Source organism: Symphalangus syndactylus, chromosome 23, assembly GCF_028878055.3.
Source record: "Symphalangus syndactylus isolate Jambi chromosome 23, NHGRI_mSymSyn1-v2.1_pri, whole genome shotgun sequence".
NCBI lineage: Eukaryota > Metazoa > Chordata > Mammalia > Primates > Hylobatidae > Symphalangus > Symphalangus syndactylus.
This window is the reverse complement of record NC_072445.2, coordinates 70,035,275-70,050,654: the sequence shown is the minus strand read 5'-3', so window position 1 is coordinate 70,050,654 and position 15,380 is coordinate 70,035,275. Positions and strand designations below refer to the sequence as shown.

Here is a 15,380-nt window from a genome sequence, read left to right as displayed (position 1 = left end):
AGTCCTGATGATGAGAGGGTCATCTGTTAGAAACTGACAGCAAAACAATGAGTGTAGTGACACTGGAGCTTTAGCTAATCCAACAAGCCATGGCTCAGCATTTTCTCTCATTTTTTTCAAGTAATGATGAGGCACAGGAGGAGGATGATTATGAAATTGACATTAAAGCATGTCCCCTGCATTGAAATAAGATGTAGAGATATTCTAACGTATTAGCTGGCCAGGCGCGGTGGCTCACCCCTGTAATCCCAGCACTTTGGGAGGTTGAGGTGGGTGGATCACCTGAGGTCAGGAGGTCAAAACCAGCCTGACCAACATGGTGAAATCCCATCTCTACTAAAAAAAAAAAAAAAAAAAAAAAAAAAATACAAAAATTAGCCGGCCGTGGTGGCGGCGCCTGTAGTCCCAGCTACTCGGGAGGCTGAGGCAGGAGAATGGTGTGAACCCAGGAGGCGGAGCTTGCAGGGAGTGGAGCTGGGGCCACTGCACTCCAGCCTGGGTGACAGAGCGAGACACTGTCTCAAAATCAAAACAAAACATATTAGCTGTGCTTTTTTTTTTTTTTTTTTCTTGATAGAGTCTTGCTCTCTTGCCCAGGCTGGAGTGCAGTGGCCCGAGCTCCACTCTCTGCAAGCTCCGACTCCCGGGTTCATGCCATTCTCCTGCCTCAGCCTCCCAAGTAGCTGGGACCACAGGTGCCCGTACCACACCCGGCTAATTTTTTGTATTTTTAGTGGAGACGGGGTTTCACCGTGTTAGCCAGGATGGTCTTGATCTCCTCACCTTGCGATCCACCCACCGCGGCCTCCCAAAGTGCTGGGATTACAGGCGTGAGCCACTGCGCCGGGCCCAGCTGTGCTTTTTATGTGCAACAAAAATTGTTTTCTGAATTGAAATTGCCCTTGATATTTTGACATGGGTTTGACGTCTGCAAAGTTATTTCATATTACAGTAAAAAATGTCACGGAAAGAATATGCCCCATGTGCCCACCACGCAACTGAACAGTAACACGGCACGAGTGGCGTGGGAGGCTCCAGTTTGCTTCTCCACCCCTGTGTTTCCGCCTAACTCGAAGGAGCCGCTGCTCCCCACTAGATATGTCTATGCTCTGATCTAATCTCTAGCCTGTGCAGGTTCCAGTTTTGCCTCTTCTCTTCTAGGGGGTGGTCCCTTACAATCCAGGAGCTCGGCCACCAGGATTGGGCATAGACTCCAAGACACAGCCCAGCTCTGGTGCACCTGCTTACTTCCTGGGATAAGGACTTTCTGTTCAGAGCTCCCTTCCCTTTTGCCAGCTCAGTCACGCATTGCACTAGATCTTCCTACGTCTTCTCTTTTAATGGTGTTGTACCAGGAGTGGTTTCTGTGAACATTCAGTTTACCCTATCTTATCTTAGATTTTCAATCACATGCTTTAAGCATAATAAGCAGTTCTGAAAAGAAAACCTTGTCATAGCTTTGGCTGCTTCTTACCCGGTGTGCACTTTTTTAGGCCACATGACTTCAATAATTCATGATGAGGGAAACAGTGAGCTTCAGGGCATCACCATTAGAGGAATATTCTTGTTCTATAACAGGGAAGAACGAGATCTTTTAAAGATAATACAATGTGGCAAGGGGAATGAGAGCAAGGAGAATTTAGGTGCTGCTGAGACCAGATCACTTTAAAAGTCACGTTTCTTTCTAGTGCCAATTTCATGACAGCATCAAAGCAAGACAATCATTTGTTTTTCCTGATATGACATATTAGAAAGAGCCTAGGAAGTTTCTAGTGGGAAAAATTCTATATCAATTTTCACCTCATATTAAAACTTTAGTACCTTTGTACTTATAAATGTATCTCCAGCTCATGAAACTTAGCTGATAGGGAACATTCTTTCTACACTTAAGCTTAGAAAAGTGAGTTGATTTACACAATTCTTTCGTTGGGTCTGAAGTTCTGGCAGAAGTATATTAATTACTGCATTTGATTACAGTTCATTTGATAAGCTGTAGGACTGTCAACTAAAGTTTGTAATGATTTAAAATTGTAATTAGCAAAGAAATGATCTAATAAAATATTTACTTCCTTATCAGCAAGTGGAGACCAGGTTAAAGAGAAGAGCATATTATCACAACTATACAGAAGCAAGGGAAACGCATGTTTTTTTTTGCATCTGTAATTTGGGCGTTCGCATGTGGTTATAATTCCTTATCTAAATAGTTTGATTACTTTTGTGAATTTCTTGTTTAATTTTGAGTGAGCTCCTCTGTATTCTGAATATTTTTTAAAACAATTTTTCCTACTTCCATACCTGAAATGAAGCCTGGTTTTCCCTGAGGAAAATCTGCTCGCTCCAAGACATTCCCAGAGAGAATTATCTATTCCCCATTATGCTGGTGAATGTGTTGCTTTTCCCTCCCAAGCCTGAGCAGGAGATTAAGCTCTGTTTGATACAAATAATAGTGTCTTGCCTGGCATCCCACCAACAAGATTGGTTCATTCATTCTTAAATTTTTTAAATTATAATTTTATATAATATTTGATATTAAAGAATATATGTAACACATATGGAAACTGATGCATAATGGTAGAATATAAAGCCACACAGAAACCAACGGTGTTTCCACTAACTGGCATTTCCCCACACATGCCTCTTAGGTGCCAGAAGTGAATACTATCTCAATTTTTAAATTTTTATCATCTTCTTACCTTAAAAATATAATCTTGTTTGTCTACATTTCTAAACAATATATTGTTCAACTTTTTGGGGCTTGATAATTATAATTTTAAGTGGTCTGAGACTTTCTTTTTACACTCAATATTATATTTCTATGAGTCTTCCATGTCATGTAGAATTAGTTTATTTTAAACTGTTGTACAATAGTTCATTGTCTAAATAGAAAATCAATGTACCAATTTTCCTACCATTGGATATTTGGGCTGTTTTTAGTTTTTTGCTCTTATGAACAGTATTGCTATAAACATTCTTCTACATGCCTCATGGTATACATGTGTGAGACTTTATCTATGGTATATAGGTAGTCATTGGGCAAATGTTAAATTTTATAAGATGATGCCAAATTGGTTTCCAAAGTGGCTTTCACTTCCACTGGCGGTCTGTAAGAGCTCCCATTGGTCCCCTTCTCTGCAACATTTTATGTTGTCAGATCTTTCTTTCTTTCTCTTCTTTCTTTCTTTCTTTTTTCTTTTTTTCTTTCTTTCTTTCTTTTACTTTCTTTCTTTTTTTATTTTTCTCCTTGCTTCCTTCCTTCTTTTCTTTTCTTTCTTTCCTCTTTCTTTCTTTCTTTCTTTCTTTCTTTCTTTCTCTCCTTCCTTCCTTCCTTCTTTTCTTTCTTTCCTTCTTTCCTTCTTTCTTTCTTTCTCTTTCTTTCTTTTTTTCTTTTTTTGAGAGGGAGTTTCACTCTTGTCCCCCAGGCTGGAGTGCAATGGCATGATCTTAGCTCACTGCAACCTCCGCCTCTTGGGTTCAAATGATTCTCCTGCCTTGGCCTTCCAAGTAGCTGAGATTACAGGTGCCCGCCACCACACCTGGCTAATTTTTGTATTTTTAGTAGAGACGGGGTTTCACCATGTTGGCCAGGCTAGTCTCAAACTCCTAACCTCAGGTGATACACCCGCCTTGGCCTCCCAAAGTGCGAGATTACAGGCGTGAGCCACCTCGCCCAGCCCAGATTTCTTAACTCTTGCCAGGTTTTGCCTCTTACTGTGGTCCTAATTTACGCTCCCATGATTACTGGGGCTGAGGGCACCGCCGTATGTATTTCCTCCTCTGTGGAGCACCTGTTTTAATATTTTACTCATAATTCTAGTGGGTCATTTGTCCTCATCTTGATTTTTAGAATTTCTTCATATATTCTAGACACGAATCATTTGTCAGTTTTACAAGCATACCTTGATATTGCAGGTTTGGTTCCAGACCACCACAATAAAGCAAATCTCACAATACAACCGAGAATTTTGGGGTTTCTCAGTGCATAGAAACGTTGTTTACACTATACTGTAGTCTATTAGGTGTGAAATAGCATATATGTTTCAATGCTGCATATATAAAAATGTGTATAGATATAAAAATATGTGGTATCTTATATATTGTATATTTATACATAAATATATGTATATTATATATATACACACATACTGTAATTATTGCTAAAAATGCTAACAATCATTTGAGCCTTCAGCAAGTCATAATTTTTTTGCTGGTGAAGGGTTTCACCTCAATGTTGACGGCTGCTGACCAATCAGGGTGGTGGTTGCTGAAGGCTTGGCCTGTGGTAATTTCTAAAAACAGGACAACAATGAAGTTTGCTGTATCGATTGACTCTTCCTTCATTTATTTATTTATTTATTTGAGACAGAGTCTCACTCTGTCCCCTAGGCAAGAGGGCAGTGGCACAGTCTTGGCTCACTGCAAACTCTGCCTCCTGGGTCCGAGCAGTTCTGCCTCAGCCTCCTGAGTAGTTGGGATTACAGGTGCATCCCACCACACTCAGCTAATTTTTTGTAGTTTTTTTGTTTGTTTGTTTGTTTGTTTGTTTAGTAGAGATGGGGTTTCACCATGTTGGCCAGGCTGATCTCGAACTCCTGACCTCAGATGATGCACTCACCTTGGCCTCCCAAAGTGCTGGAATTACAGGCATGAGCCACTGTGCCCAGCCAACTCTTACTTTCATAAAAGATTTCTCTGTAGCATGTGATGCTGTTTGACAGCACTTTAGCCACAATAGAACTTTGAAAATTGGAGTCAGTCCTCACAAACCCTGCTGTTGCTTTATCAACTAAGTTGATTTAATATTCTAAATCCTTTGTTGTCTTTTCAACAATGTTCAGAACATCTTCCCCAGAAGTAGATTTCACCTCAAGGAACCATGTTCTTTGTTCCTCCATAAGAAGCAACTCTTCATCCATTCAAGTTTGATCACGAGATTGCAGCAATTCAGTCACGTTTTCAGGCTCCACTTCTAATTCTAGTTATCTTGCTATTTCCATCACATCTGCAGTTCCTTTTTCTACTGAATTGAACCCTTCAAAGTCATCCATAGTGGCTGGAATCAGCTTCTTCCAAATTCCTGTTAATGTTGATATTCTGACCTCCTCCCATGAATCACAAATGTTTTTAATGGCATTCAGAACAGTGAATCCTTTCCAGGATTTCAATTCACTTTGCCTGACCGAATCCATTAGAAGAATTACTATCTGTGGCAGCGATAGCCTTTGTAAAGTGTGTTTCTGAGATTGTAGGACTTGAAAGTTGAGATTACTACTTGATACATGGACTGCAGAATGGATGTTGTGTTAGCAGGTGTAGAAACAACATTCATATCCTTCTATATCTCCATCAGAACTCTTGGGTGATTAGGTGCCTTACTAACGAGTGGTAATACTTTGAAAGACATACTTTTTTCTGAGCAGTCACTCTCAAGAGTGGGATTAAAATATTCTGTAAACCATGCTGTGAACAGATATGCTGTCACCTGGCTTTGTTTCTCCATTTATAAAGCACAGGCAGAGTAGTTTTAATATAATTCTTAAGAATTCTAGGATTTTCAGAGTAGTAGATAAACACTGGCTTCAACTGAAAGTCACTGGATACATTGACCTCTAACAGGAGAGTCAGCCTGTCTTTTGAAGCTTTGAAGCAGATGTTGACTTCTTCTCTCTAACTGTGAAAGTCCTGGATGACATCTTCCAAAAGAAGCCTGGTTCATCTACACTGAAAATGTGTTGTTTCACATAGCCACATTTATCAGTGATCTTAGCTAGATCTTCTGGATAACTTGCTGCAGCTTCTGCATAAGTGCTTGCTGCCTCATTTGTAATTGTACATTCTAGAAACGACTTCTTTCCATAAACCTCATGAACCAACCTCTGCTAGCTTCAACCTTTTTTTCTGCAGCTCCTCTCAGTCTTCAAAAGATTGAAGAGAGTAAACCTGTGTTCTGGATTAGGCTTTGGCCTAAGAGAATGTTGTAGCTGGTTTGTTGTGGTCTGGTCTACCTAGACTACTCACACTTCTCCATATCAGCGATAGGGTTATCTTGCTTTGTTATCATTTAAATGTTCACTGGAGTAGCATTTTAATTTTCATCAAGAACTTTTCCTTTGCATTCAGAACTTGGCTAATTGTTTGCCACAAGAGCCCAGCTTTAGGCTATCTCATCATTTGACATGCCTTCTTCACTAAGCTTAATTATTTCTAGCTTTTGATTTAAAATGAGAGATGACTCTTCCTTTCACTTGAGTACTTAGAGGCCATTGTAGGGTTATGAATTGGCCTACTTTCAATATTAATATGTCTCAGAGAATAGGGAGGCCTGAGGAGAGGGCGGGAGATGGGGAAAGCCAGCTGATGGAGCTGTTAGAACACACACAACATGTATCAATTAAGTTCACCTTATATGGGCTCAGTCTGTGGCACCATTACAATAGTAACAACTGTCACGGATCACAGATTACCGTAGCAGAAATAATAGTAATTTAAAAGTTTGAACCACTGTGTGAATTACCAAAATGTGACAGAAGGACACAAGGTGAGCCCATGCTGCTGGAAAAATGGCACTGGTAGACTTTCTGGACCCAGCATTGCCACAGACCTTCAATTTTTAAAAATAAAAGCAGTATCTGCAAAGTGCAATATAGTGAAACACAATAAAATAAGGTATGCCTGTATGGATTGCAAATAATTTCTCCTTGTTTACCAACATAATTTCCCTTTTAAGGAGTGCCGTTTGATTAATAGAAATATTTAATTTTAGCATATATTGTTTTATATTTATGGTTCTAAAAATTTTAGAGAATTGTTTTATATATTTATGCCTTTGATTTTTGTTTATGGTGTGATGTAGGGATCCAATTTTATTTTTTTCCATACTGATAATTAGTTGCCCCAGCACCATTTATTAATTAGCCCCCAGTTTTCCTACTGGCTGATTTTTAATGCCACCTCCAACAACTATCATAGTTCATCAAATGCACAAACCTCTTTCAGGCTCTCTTTTCTGTTATTTTTTTCCAATGTTTATATCTCTATATAAATAATATGTTTTCTTAATTTCAGTAGCTTTATATTTATTCTTGATGTCTGATGGGGTATATTCCTCCGCTTTCTTCATTTTCCTCATTAGAAGTATTTTGTCTGTTTTTGGTCTTTCTTTATGTTATATAAATTTAAGAATTATTTTATAAAATTCCACAGAAGCCGTGTTGAGATTTTGGTTGGAATTCCTTAGCATGTGTTTGTTAAATAAGGATAATATTTAATTTTCTCCTGAATTTTTCATTCATTTTCAACATTTAATAATCATTCATTGAGTCACTATAGTAGGTCCTGTGAATACGAAAGTGAAGGAACATGACCTTCAAACTCAGTTAAATAGCAGTATAGTAGGAGTGGGGCATCCAGACATAACTATAATACAACAATCATAGCAAACTTTTTATTGGATGTACTATGTGTCAGACACATTTTCAAGCAGTTGACATATACTGTCTTATTTAATCCATAAAAACATATAAAGTAGATAGTATTATATTCTATACATGAGGAAATTGAAGTCCCAAAGTAGAAACAGCCCAAATATTTATTGACGATAAAATGGATGAATAGGTTTTTAAAAAATATTGACACATCAAAATACTATGCAACATCTGAAAGTGAATGAAGTATACACAATAACAGGAAAGACTCAGAAATATATAAATTTGAGTAGTTAACACATTAGAAGAAGGAACATTTTGTAGTGCAATTTTTAATAAGGATTAAATAAGTTGGAGGAGCCTAGATTCCCTAATTAGCAGGGGTAAGCAAACCATAACCCTTGGTGCAAATCTGATCTGCTGCCTGTTTTTATGAATAAAGTTTTACTGGAATACAGCCATGGCTGTTCATTTATGCATTGCCTGTGGTTGCTTTTGCACTGCAAGAGGCAGAGTTGAGTGACAGAGGCCATCTGGCCTGCAGAGCCTCAACTATTTACTGTATGAGTCTTTACAGAAAAAGTTTGCCAATCCCTGAAACTGGCTTGGGTAATTGGGTGAATGAAATTCACTAAGTTTGGAAATCCACAAGATAAGTAGTTTACCTTGGGACAAGATGAATTGGTGGCATCGATGTGAACATTTGACTCTTGATTCTCAAGTGAGTGTGTAGGCTTCTCTACTTTGGGCATTTATTATAATATTTGCATAGATCATTTGATGTCAACTCCAATATTGTACTCTGATTTTAATGTCCTTTTTAATTTAGGGCACAAAGGATTTTTAAAATTCTTACTTTTGAGGTTGGCTATATGTTTAAAATGTCAAGAAGAGAAGATTTTAAATGCTCCCAACTCAAATAAATGATAAATGTTTGAGGCGATGGGTATCCTAAATACCAAGATTTAATCACTGCACATTAAAGCACGTTATATGCATATATCAAACTATTACATGTACCCCATAAATATGTATATTATGTATAAATAAAAAAATTAAAATGTGTTTAAATGACCAAATCCAACTGTCTTCGGTTTTGAGTAAGCTGAAGGATCCTTCAGCTGTCTGTCATAACAATGAGAAATTCTCACACTTCTTATGTCTCTTTCATATATGGATTTTTAGTAAAATACAATGAGATATTCTTTGAGGCATCAAAAATAGTATAATAAAGGCAAGCATTTCTGGTGCTTTAGCTTGAAACAACGTCTGCACTTAATGACCTAGCAGAATGAGAAGTTGGCATGGTTCATATATTATTCCAATATAATATTAATTCTGTCTACAGTAGTATAGAAAGAAATGGTGTGTAAGTCACAATGAAATTTTCTGCTGGTGGAAGCATAAATTTGTGCAGCCACTTTAGAAAATTGTTTTACAGTACATCCAAAGCTACACATACACATACCCATTGTAGTAATATCCAAGCGAAAGAAGTGCTTATGTCTACCAAAAGACATGCACCAGAATGTTTACAGCAGCTTTTACATAGAGCCAGAAACTGAAAGCAGCTCAGATGTCCATCAAATGAAGATGAATTCACAAACTGCGATATATTTATGCGATGGAATACCGCACAACAATAAGAAAGGACAAGCTACTGACACATGCAACAACATGGATGAATCTCAAAAACAATGTGTTGAACAAAAGAAGCCAGATAAAAAAGATACTGTGTGATTCCACTTATATTTCAAGAACAGGCGAAGCAACTCTGTGACAACAGAGGTCAGAACAGGGTTTATCTGTAGCATCCAGGTCAGTGATTACTGGGTAAATACATGGGGAATATTTTTGGATGCTGAAAATGTTCTCTGTCTTGCCTTGGTGATTGCACAGGTGTATACACATGTAAGAGTTCAAATAGTGATGCATGTCTAGGTTTGTGCATTTTATGTAAGTTATACCTCATTAAACAAAGAAAACATTGAGCAGTTTTCTGAGGTGCCCGGGGTGCATATATTCTGTGTGCGTGAGAGAGAGGAGTTCCCATGGACATCAGATACTGATATAGGAATCTTAAAGTTTGTGATCTTTTATGAAAACGGCAGATCCTACAGCAGACACCAGGGCCTACTTGAGCGTAAAGGGTGGGAGGAGGGTGAAGATTGCAAAGTTCCCTATTGGGTACTATGCTTCTTACCTGGGTGATGAGTTAATTAAATCTGAATACCAAACCTCATGACATGCAATTTACCTATAGAAGAAACCTGCACATGTACCACTGAACCTAAAAGTTAAAAGAGAAAATGACAGGTCCTAACTTTTACTCTTGTCCCAAGGAGGTTCCACTTCACTTCCCAATGGAAGTTAGCTATAGAGAAAAAAAAAAAAGTCAACTTTTTTTCCTAAAGAAAGTATTTTATTTGCTCATGTATTTGAGCAATTATTATTTGAGATCCTGGAATTCCATACATAGAAAATGGAAAATCCTAGGGGTAGATTTAGTTGCGTTAAGTGTAGATGAACCTGAGGATATGTGTCTTGTGCAGCTCTTTTGTAACGGGCCTGCCAAGACGAGCTATAGCTGCAAAGATATTTCCATGAAGTTGAAGAGTTAACCTGGCTTGACTCTGTGTTACTTCGTATCTCCCATTTAAATGTAATTTAGATTTTGGCGTAGTTAATATTGAGCTATTCTTTCTTGTGGTAACTCGGCTTTTTAAGGTCGTCCTTAGTTCATGATAGTCAAACTACGTCATCAATACAGTTCAGTTCTACTTTTAAATGCATTTTATTATATACTAACTTTGAAATGTATGCTCCACATATGAACTAGATGGTGATTATTACTGAAGATATTTAACTACTGAATCTATAATATCCAGTCCAGCTGCATATCAATTTTCTAAAATGAACATGTGTTATTTTCATCATATAATTTGTATATATGCATATATATGTGTATATACACATTATACATTCTCTCTTTCTGTAGTAGTTACCCTTCATGAATTCCACTGGGGATTCTGCTGTACAGCTTCATAAGAAGCTCTGGGGTATCATATCTCAAGCCAAGCTCCATCTTCTTCCTCCAATTTAAGACTAGCATCTTCATGGAGACAGTGACTGAAACCACAGAGGTGCTCTCCATCACCATCCCCATTCTATCAAGCAAGGAGGCCTGTGTATGCTAACTTTGCAGAATTTCTCCTATCCATGTTGTTTCTTCATCCTTGTGTTATTATCCCTCCAATCCATTCTTCTAAAATTGTAAGGGTGATCGTTCTAAAACACAAAGCTGATCATATTATACCCTTGTCAAAAGTACCATTACCTCTTGGATTAAATTCAAACTTCACAGCCTGCCGGGGACTTGATTACCTGACTCCTGCCTATTTAATTTATTTATTGCTGGTTAAATCTCTTCTTATCCAAGATTTGTGCTTCGGCCATGCCAGGCTTCTTGCAGTAGTCTTCACTCACCAGGTTAATGTAAGCCATTATACACGTGGTTCTCTTACGTTACTTGCTTCCACCCTCCACCTACACAGTGTTCAAGACTGAGCACAACTCCTGCTCTGACTTGCTTCAGCTACTCATTTTTCACCACCCTGTGAACACCAACACTTGTGTTCATATGCTGTTCCCCAACTTGAATGTCCCTATCAATTCTCTTCATCTTTCCAGGCCTATTTTAATAGATAGTAGAGATTCCCAGGCTATTTTAATAGATAGTGGAGATAGTTTAGATTCAGAACCTGTTCAGGAACTATAGAATTTGGATCTCCCCTCTTGCCCAGGGCATTCCTGACAAACTAGAAGAGGCTTTGTGTGGATGTGAGCGGAAGAGCAGGAGCGAGACCTCTGGTCATACCTTGTCACGCCATGGTTGCATGGGAGGAAGCCACTAAAGCAAACAGGAAGCTGAGAAATTGGCCAACTGGGGACATTCTCGATAACCACTCTGGGTATCTTAGAGAAGCGAAAGCCTTCAGAGCTGGGCTTGGATGAAGGAAACTGGCCTGACAACTGTGGCTTTGCTGTGTAGATACAGCTGGTGTTAGACATTTGCATTTGATTATATTTTACTTGCTCTGATGTCTAAATCTATTTTTTGACAGGAATACCTAAAAGAACAAAAGTTCTGCACTGAAGATTCTTGGGAAACACTCGGGGTTATAGGCAACTTCTTTTTCCCTATGAATCAAAATCTTGCCGTTAAATTAATAAAGAGTTCTCAGGGTGCAGGAGAGCCAAGTTTCTGTCGTGCTCCATTACGCGTTTGGAAATGGGAAAGAGAAGAAAGAAACGTGCTGGAACGTGGAGAGCCAGCCACCCTGCTGAGCCTCTTCCTGTGACCTAGTCACAGTCACTTTGTGAGGGTCAGTCATCTAGTGGATAAAATCAAGAGATTCCTAAAACTAAGACATTCTGTGTAGAGAGAAGGTCCCTTAGCAAGCAGAACAATATCACCTAGGTATTAATTTCTTACCCGTTTCTGGTGTCTTAGAGGCCAAATAAATTTGTTGTATAAAATATTAAGCTTCTCGTAATATTATGACAAATGGCCATTATATTACACATATTTTAAAAATTATTTTTTTTCTTTTTACTCTCACAATAATTTGAAGTGAACCAAGCAGCTGGCTCATTGTTTGAGAAACAGTTGTTTCACGGGTGAATTGACCTCATCTTCGGCAGCCACCGGTTTGCTAAGCATTTACTTTGAACATTTCTATGGCAAGTGACAGAGTCCTCATGTTTAAGTATATTCTGATGTGAGTCACATCCAGAAAACTTGGGAAAGGGAAAAAGAAAAGAAAGGAACACGCTGGTCAAGATTTTTGTTTGTTTGTTTCAACGTTCCACATAAGGCTGCTGCCAGATGTTCACATTTCATCTTGCCTGAATAAAAATCTTTCTTATTCAAGAATGTCAATATCATTTAACAGCAAAAGCAATATAATTACACTATTCAATAAACATTTAACAAGACACAGACATTTTCAGCTAAAAGAGGACTTACCAGAATGTACCTCTTAGCAATTTAGTAGTTAAATTAGTTTTTAAAAATCTATTTTTTTTAAACAACATCTGGTGAACAGTCTCTAATTTCTACAGTTTTGGAATGAAAAGGCACCGCACCAGTTCATTGCCATGAACAATTTGCTAGTTGTTTACCTTAATGCCAATCTTACCCCCCTGCCAGACACATATATTTCAAATGTGTTTTCTATATTTAAAAAAAACCCAGCAAATTGAGATTCCTGGGCATGAAGTTAATGCCATTGGGTTCACCAACTGTCGCCTGTGCTTTAAGATGTCATGTTTCTCTTGGCACAGTGGAATCAGTCACATTGTAAAGAAAAATGATTTACTGGCTATACCTTCGCTTCAATTTACCACAGTATCCTGATAGGCAAAGTGCTGGGAGAAGGGACGGGGGGGGGGGGGGGGGGGGGGGGGTAGGTGAGACTGATTATCCACTTGATCTCAGCTGGTGGTTTCAATTTCCTCTTCTTTTTGAGCTGATGCAGTTTGAGATAAATTAATACGAATGATCTGAAAGGGTTAAAAATACCTACTAACCCATAGCAGAGTCGCCAGTCCCACTCGGGCTTGTCAATGTCATAACAGTAGCATACAGGATGGCAGCGAGGAGCACCAACAGCCTGAAACACTTACGTGGTTCTGTGTTTTAATCTAGTTGCCAAAGCCCCCTCCCTTAATTTTTTTAAAGGTTTTATGTCTGAGTTAATTCACATGCCTGGTTTGCCAGGACAATATTGGGCTGTATTTTGCTTTGAAATATATGACAACAGTCATTGACATATATCAGAGGTCAAAACATAGATCGTTGTTAGAGAAACACCTTGTATTGATTAAATATATTTCCTTTATGAAACCAAGTGTGCACACATTCACAGTATGGATCCTTGTATAATTTTCAAGGATAAGGTGCAGCTTCAGTTTATGGATGAGAAAATAAAGACTAAGGACCTAATGCAAGCAGAAACGTTGGTCCTTGCTGGGAGGCAGAGCTCCTTAGTGGGAACAAAGTTAGGCTATCAGAGGACTAGGTTATGGTACAAACGTTGCCATTAGCTATGGCATATTGGATAATTCCTCTATTTTTTCAGTGCTCTTGTTTCAGCATCTGTGAGTTCAGTGCATTTTTGTATCTTCAGAACTGTAGATGTATAGTTGCAATGAGTATTTAATGATATGACTTCCATACAACCCTTTGGAAACAAGTTCAATTGTGTATGCACAGAATGGGAAAAGATCTTTTCTCCCTCTCATAGGGAGGTGTGTTGTGAGAGGCTGCGTGTCCTGGGAGATGAGATCCCCAACGGTACTGCTAGCAAGAAGATGATAGATTGCCACTGTAAGGCTCGCTGTGGGGTTTTGTTCTCCTCAGTGGGTTTGCAAAGTGAGGACAAGAGCTTAATATTTGGATTAGGTCTTATTAGGGAAGAGAAGATGAGGGTTGAGATGGTTGTCAGGGAAGAGAAACTTTAAGAGACAGAACAAAACTGCTTAATGGGGGTTTGGATTCAATTTCCTCTGGGAAGTGCGACTTGGTCTTTTATCTTAAGTGAACCATCCCATTTGTGTCCATGCATTACTCTGTTGCACTGTTTTGAAGACAGGTAGAAGTGCTGAGTGTGCTTTTCAGATGACATTGCATTTCAGCTAGGGCTGCCCTATTTCGAGGGCGGGCCTACATTTAACACATAGTCATGGGGAGGAACTGTCGTGTCAGGTATCTGAAGGATATGGCAAGGTGAGCTACAAGGAGAGTGTCCTATTACTGTGGTGGAATGCAATATGGCTTTAAAAATATTCCCAGGATTATTTAAATTCTTCGTAATTTAGGTTTCATGCCACTGGGAGCATACAAAATAGATAGCTTTCCATTCTGCTTCATCGTCCTTTTGTGTGTAGACAGGTGCAATGTCTTCAATTTTGTTCCCCAAATTAAACATAACCAAGTGAGTGGATTTTATCTTCTCGAAGAGCAAGAGGAATTAGTTCTACATGGCAAAGCTGAGAATGTAGCTCTGTGTAAAGAAGCTGATGTTTTACTACATCTTCTGTTACACGGTAGGCACTGTGCAAGTATTAGCTATGATTGTTGTTAGCATTTTTCTGTGAAAGGCGAGCTTGTCAAAAATATGAAACAGGGCTGGGCACGGTGGCTTACGCCTGTAATCCCAGCACTTTGGGAGGCTGAGTTGGGCAGATCACAAGGTCAGGAGTTTGAGACCAACCTGGCCAACATGGTGAAACCTGATCTCTACTAAAAATACAAAAAAAAAAAAAAAAATTGCTGGGTGTGGTGGCTTGAACCTGTAATCCCAGCTACTTGGGAGGCTGAGGCAGGAGAATTGCTTGAACCCAGGAGACAGAGGTTGCAGTGAGCCAAGATCACACTACTACACTCCAGCCTGGACAACAGAGCAAGACTCTGTCTCGGAAAAAAAAAAGAAAAAAAATGAAATGGGAGAAATGCATCTTCCAGTGATAATTATCCTCTTAAGTAAGCTAAACGCAAAATCCTCCAAGGATTCTGATTTTACTGGCAGGACATTTTTAGAGCTCCCAGATGATCTAAGGCACAGTCGAGAATAAACAGCCACATCCTTCAAAAGAGAAAACAACCATGTGTGTGTATATATATATATATAAAAATTCTACAAATATATATATATTCTACATATATATGACATTTATAACAGTTCTATTTGTAGAATATTTTCATTGTGATACTGATGATTGACAGGGCTTTGATTATATTTAGTAGGGCAAATGACAAAATACAATTAAAATTAGTTCTGGATGTCAAAGTATTTTATTCCCTTTAGTTAATACTCAGGTGGGTCTTCTACTCATTACTTTTTCCTTATCCTGCCAGCAGTTTGATTTGTCTGCTTTTCAGTTTAGATTGTACTG

General features: G+C 38.6%; 1 protein-coding gene and 1 long non-coding RNA gene across 3 annotated transcripts in view; one reads left to right on the top strand and one right to left on the bottom strand.

Annotated features, from left to right (window-relative positions):
* LOC129473671 (uncharacterized) overlaps nucleotides 1–15,380 on the top strand; it is a 167,196-nt gene that overhangs the window by 42,942 nt on the left and 108,874 nt on the right. The window lies entirely within an intron of this gene.
* Nucleotides 1–15,380, bottom strand: part of LOC129473673 (uncharacterized) — a 28,498-nt gene that overhangs the window by 5,186 nt on the left and 7,932 nt on the right. For both annotated transcript variants that reach the window (XR_008654327.2, XR_010119233.1), the window contains exon 2: nucleotides 1,475–1,569. This is a non-coding gene — a long non-coding RNA (uncharacterized lncRNA). The remainder of the gene's footprint in view (nucleotides 1–1,474; nucleotides 1,570–15,380) is intronic.